This window comes from Odocoileus virginianus, unplaced genomic scaffold (genome assembly GCF_023699985.2).
Source record: "Odocoileus virginianus isolate 20LAN1187 ecotype Illinois unplaced genomic scaffold, Ovbor_1.2 Unplaced_Scaffold_1, whole genome shotgun sequence".
NCBI lineage: Eukaryota > Metazoa > Chordata > Mammalia > Artiodactyla > Cervidae > Odocoileus > Odocoileus virginianus.
In genome coordinates, this window is record NW_027224263.1 from 6,536,073 (window position 1) to 6,545,678 (window position 9,606).

The window sequence follows — 9,606 nt, forward strand, 5'->3', positions numbered from 1 at the left end:
AATGGTTACTTCCAGGGGAGCAGCAGGTGGATGTGATTGGAGAGAGAAATGAAAGGGGTTTCTGGGGGCACTGACAGTGTTTTATTTCTTGGTCTGGTTACTCAGATATTCGCTTTATAATTAGTCTTGAATTAACGTATATTTTATGCACTCTTATCTATGCATTTTCCTCATAGTTAAAAAAATTAAAAAAAATATTATATATAATATATATGGGTTGACTTGTACAAATGCTTATGGATCAAGTTCTACTTTTGTAAACAAAAATTTGTTTAACAAATTTGCATTTAAACAAATTTACTGATATTTCTGAAATGGATACAGTGGATATAGAATTTCTAACCTGAAAAATTGCACTGGAACTTTGGTCTTATCCTGATATTCTAGAGGGAGATGTGATCTAATTATCCCATTAATTTCTTGATTTTCAATTAGAGAAGAAATCATGGACTCTCTCTCCCTTCTAAAAGATTTTGAAAAGCAAGTATCTTCTTCAGTAATACCAGAATGACTTTTGTCTGAAAGTGTTTTTGCTAATGTGACATATTTTTTTTAACTAATTTTGTTTTATTTTCCAAAAAAGCTAATACCAGTGTAAATGAGATCAGTTAATCAGGGGTAAGAAAGGTAATTGCTGTAGTTACTCAATAATGGTTTCCCTTTTTTAAGTGAAGTTTAATTTCAGATGTACCAGAAAGGATCTAAATATTGTCATTTACATCATTAGATATGGATAAAACTATGATTTAAGTGAATGCAAATCACTTGGTATGGAAAAAGTATCTCATTAAAATAATATAATGCCTACCAACTGTGTGAACCTTTCAACCTACTCCCGAAGAGCTTCTTTCAGAAGGTATTTTCAAGTTATCAATAGTAGAAAGAATGATAACAAAATAAACTCACATTTGGGATCTAGGTTTTAACTTGGATTTAGGTTTAACTTGAATGTAAGCCTTGAACAAGCAGCTTATCCTTTCTGAACTCCAGGATCTCATCATCTGTAAAGAAACCAACTGTTTGGAGGGGAAAACAGAGTGTGGATGAGGGTCTTTAAGGAGAAGGGCCCACCAGCTTGTGATGTCTGATTAGTGTTAATCCCCTTTCACCCAGTGGATACCAACCTAAAGTCTTCCCACTCACTGCTCTGCAGTACCCCAGCTGCTTAACTGACACCTAGATACTTAATGGGTGTTAGGTTGATATGTGGCCATTATGGCATGCTGTGATGAATTTAGTGATATATATTCCATTTTTGTGGCATCAGTTGCGAGTGCTATGTAGGGTTCAGATCCAACCAACTGATGGATGATTCCTTAGATATGTAGTGCCTCCATAATTATTGCAGAAATATCTTCCTCCCATGAGCCTGCCTCTTCTCTGATTACCCTGTCACTTATAAAACTCTGGTTGGTGAACCCTTCTTCCTCTGGGAATCCTGGGTGGTACGAGTATCAATATGTTTTAATCTTTTCTGTTTGATGTTGGTCACTTAGCTGTGTGGTGAATTTCTGGCAGATTTGAGGGAGATTATGGAGGAGGAGGTGCTTTGGAAACATCTGACAGCAGGAATCCCATCCTCTGAGCCACAGGCTGGTACTGGTCTGTGGCCTGTTAAGAACCAGGCCACACAGCAGGGGGTGAGTGCCAGGTGAGCAAGTGAAGCTTCATCTGTATTTATAGCCACTCCCCATCACTTGCATTACCGCTGGAGCTCCATCTCCTGTCTGATCAGAGGATTCATTAGAGCCTCATAGAAGTTCAAACCCTGCTGTGAACTGCACATGCAAGGGATCTAGGTTGCAAGCTCTAATGCCTGATGATCTGAGGTGGAGCTGAAGTGGTGATGCTAGCACTGGGGAGTGGCTACAAATTTAGATTATCATTAACAGAGAGGTTTGACTGCACAGAGACTATAATAAATCAATTGCTTGCAGACTCATATCAAAACTCTATCAGTGAGTGGCAAGTGATGGTGAGTTGAAATATTTCATTATATATTGCAATGTCATAATAATAGAAATAAATTGTATGACAAATGTAATGCAATTGAATCATCCCAAAACCATCTTCTGCCCTCTGGCCTATGGATAAATTGTCTTCCATGAAATTGTCCCTAGTGCCGAAAAGACTGGGGACCTCTGTCCTACAGGATTCATCAAAAAATGGGTTCTGTTCTTTCCCTCCTACCTTTACAAGCTGTCCTTTAACCTAGAGAGGCAGTGGTGGTTAGTGGACATGAAAGCAGACTGCCAGCCTGCCAAACTCCCAACCCTGATTTTGCCACTTACTACCATTGTATTAACACTCGTGTATTTTTCTTCATCTGTAAAATAAGGCTGTTGTTATAGAGTTTTGGTGAAGATTAAATGAGTTAGTACATGTGCAGAATTTAGAACAATGCCAGGCATATAGCTAACACTATTCAGGTGTTATTATCATTAATATAGATTTTACATTTATGGCTTCCATTTTAAACAATGCTTGAGGAAAGAATTTCTCAGTTAGAAGTTTGATTACCCTTAGACTAGGTGATGGCCGAAGGCTCTTCTTGTACTAACATTCTATGGCCTTATCTTACTTGAGGCCACACTTTTCTTTCATGGTGAGGTGATAATTATATCATGATGATGTGATTTGGCATGAACAGCTTTCAAGCACAAGAGTGTTAATATGAAAGGATGAGTACTAAAGGCTTGTTGCCTTTTAATTACATTATATAAACCAAATCAACTACTCATTGCCCTGATAGCACATTTTAAACTACTTTCAATTGGAGAACATATCCTGCTCTAACTGTTCCTTCTCCATTGACTGATTGCAGCCCAATCTAATGAAAGTTAGCCAAAGGATATCTGCAGCCTCCAAAATTAAGTTTATATGATCCTTACTTAAATTTGTTACTTGAAAACACTCCATCATATTGAAAGCAAAATAATACCAGGTCTAAAAAGTTAATGAAAAACCTAATTAACTTGGCTGGCTAGCTTTCTGTTGTCAATTTTACTAGGGTAAAAGGCTTACAGAGCCTCAGATAGTGGAAGTCTTGATTTGAACAGCAACAGACACTTAGCTAGTAGAGCATTAAGAAATGTCATAAAATAGGTGCCTCATAAATCCCTTCCAAAAATCATCTATGGCAATCCTATACTTCCCAACTTCCTGAAAGCCACTGCCGAGCAAGACCTCTGTCCCCAATATGCTCTCTATACTTTTAATGATGGGCATGCAAAGGTAAAGTGTAAAGAAAATTCTATTTTTTAAAGCAAAATAAGGCTGTGGATAGAAATGCAAACCTCTGTGTTTGAGTGTGTGCATTTGGATGTAAGTGGACGGTACTGGCTATTGAAAAAATTTAAAATAAAAACTAATTTAATAGATGATACAATGTAACCAGACCATTACAGCATTAAACTTTAAGAGTCTGGTTGGGAGTAACTTCCATGCATACTTACAAGCTATGCATACCATAAGGGTAACAACACTTTTTTTTTTTTTAAGAGCACTTATATTAATAGTGCACCCACAAAGCCCTCACAAAATTTTTTTGTGTTGCTCTTATGTGAGCATGTAATGGTCATGCTCTATGTGAAAATTATGATATGTAAGCAATACATTCTAACTAATTGAAATGAGACTGTATTGTCACATTCATTATTTTACATGTGGGAAATCAATACACATAATTGTACATATTTATGAAATACATAGATATTAATAGGTACCTGTTGTTACTACTTACTTTACTTATTGAATCCTTTAACAAATATTAATTAAATGTCTCTTATTAACCAGGTGCTATGGTAGTGCTGTAGATTATTAAGTAAAACAGTTATGTTTACAGTTTTCATAGAGATTACACTGTGGTGTAAGAAACTGGTAAGAAAGAAGTACATAAATCAGTGTGCAGGGCCTATGAGAGTAATACAGAGAACCTACTTTAGATTATAGGATCATAGTAGGTTGTCCTGAGGAAGTGACATTTAAACAGAAACCCAATGAAGAATGGGTACAATGTTTCAGGTAGAAACACATTATGTGCAAAGGCCCTAAGATGATAAACTGCTTGGCATATCCAAGGAATGCCAAATACAAGTATGACCAGTGCAAAATAAGTGATAGATGAGAAGATGGATGATGGATGAGGCTGAATTATAGAAAAAGGCTGGATGATGCAGGGGCTTAAAGAACCACAATAAAAAGTTATGGGTTTATTAAAATGAATTAGAAAGCAATGAAAGGTTTAAGACAGTGTTATATAATCCACTCTATATAGTGAGAATCACTTTGGTTGTTCTATGTAGGATCATAGAGAGTCTAGAGAGGAAGTAAGGAGACTGATTTGAAAGGTACTTTTGCAGTCCGGGTGGTAACAGTGTCAGCGAGAATGAAGAGAGCAGAACTGAGATATATTTTGGAGGTAAAATAGACTCATTTTGCTAGTAGAATGAGTATGGGATGGGCAGAAAGATAAGGATAGAAGTGTGTGGCTTAAGCAACTAGACAAATGGTGGTGTTATTTACAGGGACCTGGAGGATTTGGGTGAGGAATATGTTTAGGAGAAATGTTAAAGAATTTGTTTATGACATAAGAAGTCTATGCAACATCCAAACCACTTGAAATTCTGATTCCCTGCATGAGACTTGGTGATTTAAGTCTAGAGACTAGAATGTAATTGCAGTTATATAACAAAAATCCCTCCCCCAGGTGATTTGTTTTCACAGGCAATGCCACTTTGATTAGTAATGGCAAAACTATATTTACATCACATGCTTATTGTAAAATGTAAATGGATATGTACTCTGAGCACATACTATATACTATTAGGCATTTCAGACACATTAGATTGCAATTGACCTTCAAACCAACCCTGTAGGGCTTGCAGTGAAATTTAATCCTTGTTTAAGAGATGACAATGAACTAGAACACTTTCTAACACCATACACAAAAATAAACTCAAAATGGATTAAAGATCTAAATGTAAGGCCAGAAACTATAAAACTCCTAGAGGAGAACATAGGCAAAATACTCTCCAACATAAATCACAGCAGGATCCTCTATGACCCACCTCCCAGAATATTGGAAATAAAAGCAAAAATAAACAAATGGGACCTAATTAAACTTAAAAGCTTTTGCACAACAAAGGAAACTATAAGCAAGGTGAAAAGACAGCCTTCAGAATGGGAGAAAATAATAGCAAATGAAGCAACTGACAAATAATTAATCTCAAAAATATACAAGCAACTCCTGCAGCTCAATTCCAGAAAAATAAATGACCCAATCAAAAAATGGGCCAAAGAACTAAACAGACATTTGTCCAAAGAAGACATACAGATGGCTAACAAACACATGAAAAGATGCACATCACTCATTATCAGAGAAATGCAAATCAAAACCACAATGAGGTACCATTACACGCCAGTCAGGATGGCTGCTATCCAAAAGTCTACAAGCAATAAATGCTGGAGAGGGTGTGGAGAAAAGGGAACCCTCTTACACTGTTGGTGGCAATGCAAACTAGTACAGCCACTATGGAGAACAGTGTGGAGGTTCCTTAAAAAACTGGAAATAGAACTGCCATATGACCTAGCAATCCCACTGCTGGGCATACACACCAAGGAAACCAGAATTGAAAGAGACACATGTACCCCAATGTTCATAGCAGCACTGTTTATAATAGCCAGGACATGGAAGCAACCTAGATGTCCATCAGCAGATGAATGGATAAGAAAACTGTGGTACATATATACAATGGAATATTACTCAGCCATTAAAAAGAATACATTTGAATCAGTTCTAATGAGGTGGATGAAACTGGAGCCTATTATACAGAGTGAAGTAAGTCAGAAAGAAAAACACCAATACAGTATACTAACGCATATATATGGAATTTAGAAAGATGGTAATGATAACCCTATATGCGAGACAGCAAAAGAGACACAGATGTATAGAACAGTCTTTTGGACTCTGTGGGAGAGGGCAAGGGTGGGATGATTTGGGAGAATGGCATTGAAACATATATATTATCATATGTGAAACAGATCGCCAGTCCAGGTTTGATGCATGAGACAGGGTGCTCAGGGCTGGTGCACTGGGATGACCCAGAGGGATGGGATGGGGAGGGAGGTGGGAGGGGGGTTCAGGATGGGAAACACATGTACACCTGTGGCAGATTCATGTCAATGTATAGCAAAACCACTACAATATTGTAAAATAATTATCCTCCAATTAAAATAAATAAATTTATATTTAAAAAACAAGCGAAAAAAGAGATTACAATGGTGAAATTCAGAAAAGTGAAATGATTTACCCAAGTTTATGCATCTACTATATGTTTGACATATTTGAAAGGGGTAAAAGTATTAAATTATTATTATCCACAGTTTTTCTACCTTATCTTATTTTAAAGTTTTTTTTTTTTTTGGTAAAGTATACATAATATACGATTTCCAATTTAGACCATTTTTAACTACACAAGTCAGTGGCATTAGGTATGTTCATGATGTCATATAACCATCACCTCTACACATTTTTAGAACTTTTTGATCATCCCAAATAGAAACTTTGTACCTATTAAAAAATAATTCCTATTCTTCCCCTCGTACCCTGCCCCTCTCTCTGGTAACATCTAACCTACTTTCTGTCTTCTGTGAATTTGCCTGTTTAGATATTTCATATATGTGGAATCATACAACATCTGTCTTTTTGTATATGGCTTATTTCAACTACAGTAATGTTTTCAAAGTTTATCTATGCTATAATGTGCGTGAGAATTTATTTCCTTTTTATGGCTGAATAACATCCCATTGCATGTGTGTATCTATGTGTGCATGCTCAGTTGTGTCAGACTCTGCCAACCCATGGACTATAGCCTACCAGGCTCCTCTGTTCATGGAATTTTCCAGGCAAGAATTCTGGAGTGGGTTGCCATTTCCTTCTCCAGGGGATCTTCCTGACTCAGGGATTGAACCCACGTCTCCTGCATCTCCTGCATTGGCAGGTGGATTCTTTATCACTGAGCCACCTGAGAAGCCTATGTGTAGCTTTATCTACCTATATTTATCTATCATAGGTTTTGTATGACTTCATTGTTGATAGAAAAGTGTTGTTTCCACGTTTTTGCTATTGTGAATATGCTATTATGAACATTGGTACATAATTATTTGTCTGATTCCTTTCTTTTAATCTTTTTGGTATAATCCTAGGACTGAAATTAGTGGATCATATGGTAATTCTACATCTAATTTTAGCAGAAACATTCAACTGTTTTCCACAGCAACTGCACCGTTTTATATGCCAATCAGTGATGCTTAAGGGTTTCAATTTCTCCACATCTTCACCAACACTTATTAATTGCTGTTTTTTTTTTAACATGGCTTAGTTATTTTTAAAATTTGTTTCCATTTGAGATATAATTAACATATAACATTGTATTAGTTTAAGGTGTACAGCATATGATTTGATATGTGTATATATTGCAAAATGATTACCACAATAAGTTTAGTTAACATCCATCACTTTTTAAAAATGATAGTCATCCTCATGTGTGTCAAGTAATATCTCATTGCATTTTTACAATAACTAATGAGCATTGTGCCATATGCTCTTTAGTCCTTTTTGTATCTTCTTTGCAAAAATATCATCTATATTTCCATTATCATTGGAGAAATGTCTGCCCATTTTTTTTGTCCCTTTTTGAATAGGATTTTTTTGTTGATTCATAGGAGTTCTTTACATAGTCTGGATTTTTAATGCCTCATCAATATATGATTTTCAGATATTTTCTTCCATTCCTTACCTATGTTTTATTTTATAGCCATTGTGCCTTTATGATGTGGATCCAAGCAATAAATAAAGAGAATTTAAGAAACCAAAAAAAGATTAATTGGTTTGGTTTATAGAAAATGCAAAGAGATACAAGGAAAAAGACAAGATATCCAGAAAGTGAAAGATGAGGGCAAGAATAGAGCAAGGGAAACTGAAGAGAGGGACAAATGATGAGAGTAATTCATGTGGGAAGACAGATAAAAGTGGTTGGGCATGAAACTTTGGGGAGATGTGTGTAAATTAATTCTTTGAAATATAATTTTCTTATGGAAAAAGCTGAATTATGTAAATCACAAGAAGAAAACAGTTTTATTCCTTCTGAGTGTTGGGATTATAAGACTACCTCCATTCTTCCCACCTGAGTTTGGGATTCATTAAAATATTTATAGATACAAATAAGAAAGAGTTACCAAAAATAATTTCTTTAAGTGGTAAAGCTGATAGTAGATAATATGTCTTATATCCATGGGCAAGAAGCCTTTTTTATACCATATTGCAGAATTCCACAGAATTATTCACCCAGGTGCAGGTGGTGCTGGAAAATCTCAAGCCACCTTGTATGAGTACAGAGAAGAGGAGAAGGGAATATACACTCCCTGCAGATGGCAAGATCTTGAGTTAAAAACAAGATGTAGAGGCCAAGAGATACATCTAGTTACGTATCCCAGATCTGCCATTCTCATAAGACACAAAACTCATCTCCAGGAGTGGAGTATGTGAGAAAATACAGAGAACCCAGGGATGTTTTTAAAATTGATATCCCACTACATGGAAAAAACATCAGATGGGGAAAGAAGCATTCCTCTTCTAATATGCAAAACTACCCCTGAAACCCAAGTCTGCTAAATAGTTCTTTCTTCTACCTTGTATGACTTTCCAGGCAGATTTTATATCAATAGATTTTCTAGTCATTCTTGAATCACAAAAGTCCAGTTCAGGTAAGGCAATGTTCTTGTTTGGCCTAATATTCCCCTGTGACTTTGATTATTGGGGATCCAGGAAGTGACTTGGAGTTGAAGAAACTATGACTGTACTGAAGGATCCACATCGTGTTTATGGTGTGAAGCAAGCCAATACTAGCACAGACTAGATCTCAGATATTTTTTATACAATGTCGACTATAGCTTCAAGTGAGCTATAGACAATCAAGTATTTCTACAAAGGCTACTGAGGGAAGCCAATACAAAATTATTAGGCATGGGAGGAGTATGGGGGAGAGCTATAGATAGGTAAATACTCTTACAGTCTCTTACAAATAGCTGAGAAAAGAGAAGTGAAAGGCAAAGGAGAAAGGGAAAGATATACCCAACTGAATGCAGAGTTCCAGAGAATAGCAAGGAGAGATAAGAAAGCCTTCTTAAGTGAACAATGCAAAGAAATAGAGGGAAACAATAGAATGGGAAAGACTAGAGATCTCTTCTAAGAAAATTAGAGATACCAAGGGAACATTTCATGCAAAGATGGGCATGATAAAGGACAGAAAGGACAAGAACCTAACAAGCAGAAGAGATTAAGAAGTAGCAGGAATATACAGAAGAACTGTACAAAAAAGTCTTAATGACCCAGATGACCACAATGGTGTGGTTGCTCACCTGGAAACAGACATACTGGAGTGTGAAGTCAAATGGGACTTAGGAAGCATTACTATGAATGAAGTTAGTGGAGGTGATGGAATTCCAGCTGATCTATTTCAAATCTTAAAGGATGCTGCTGCTAAAGTGCTGCACTCAATATGCCAGCAAATTTGGAAACTCAGCAATGGCATAGGACTGGAAAAG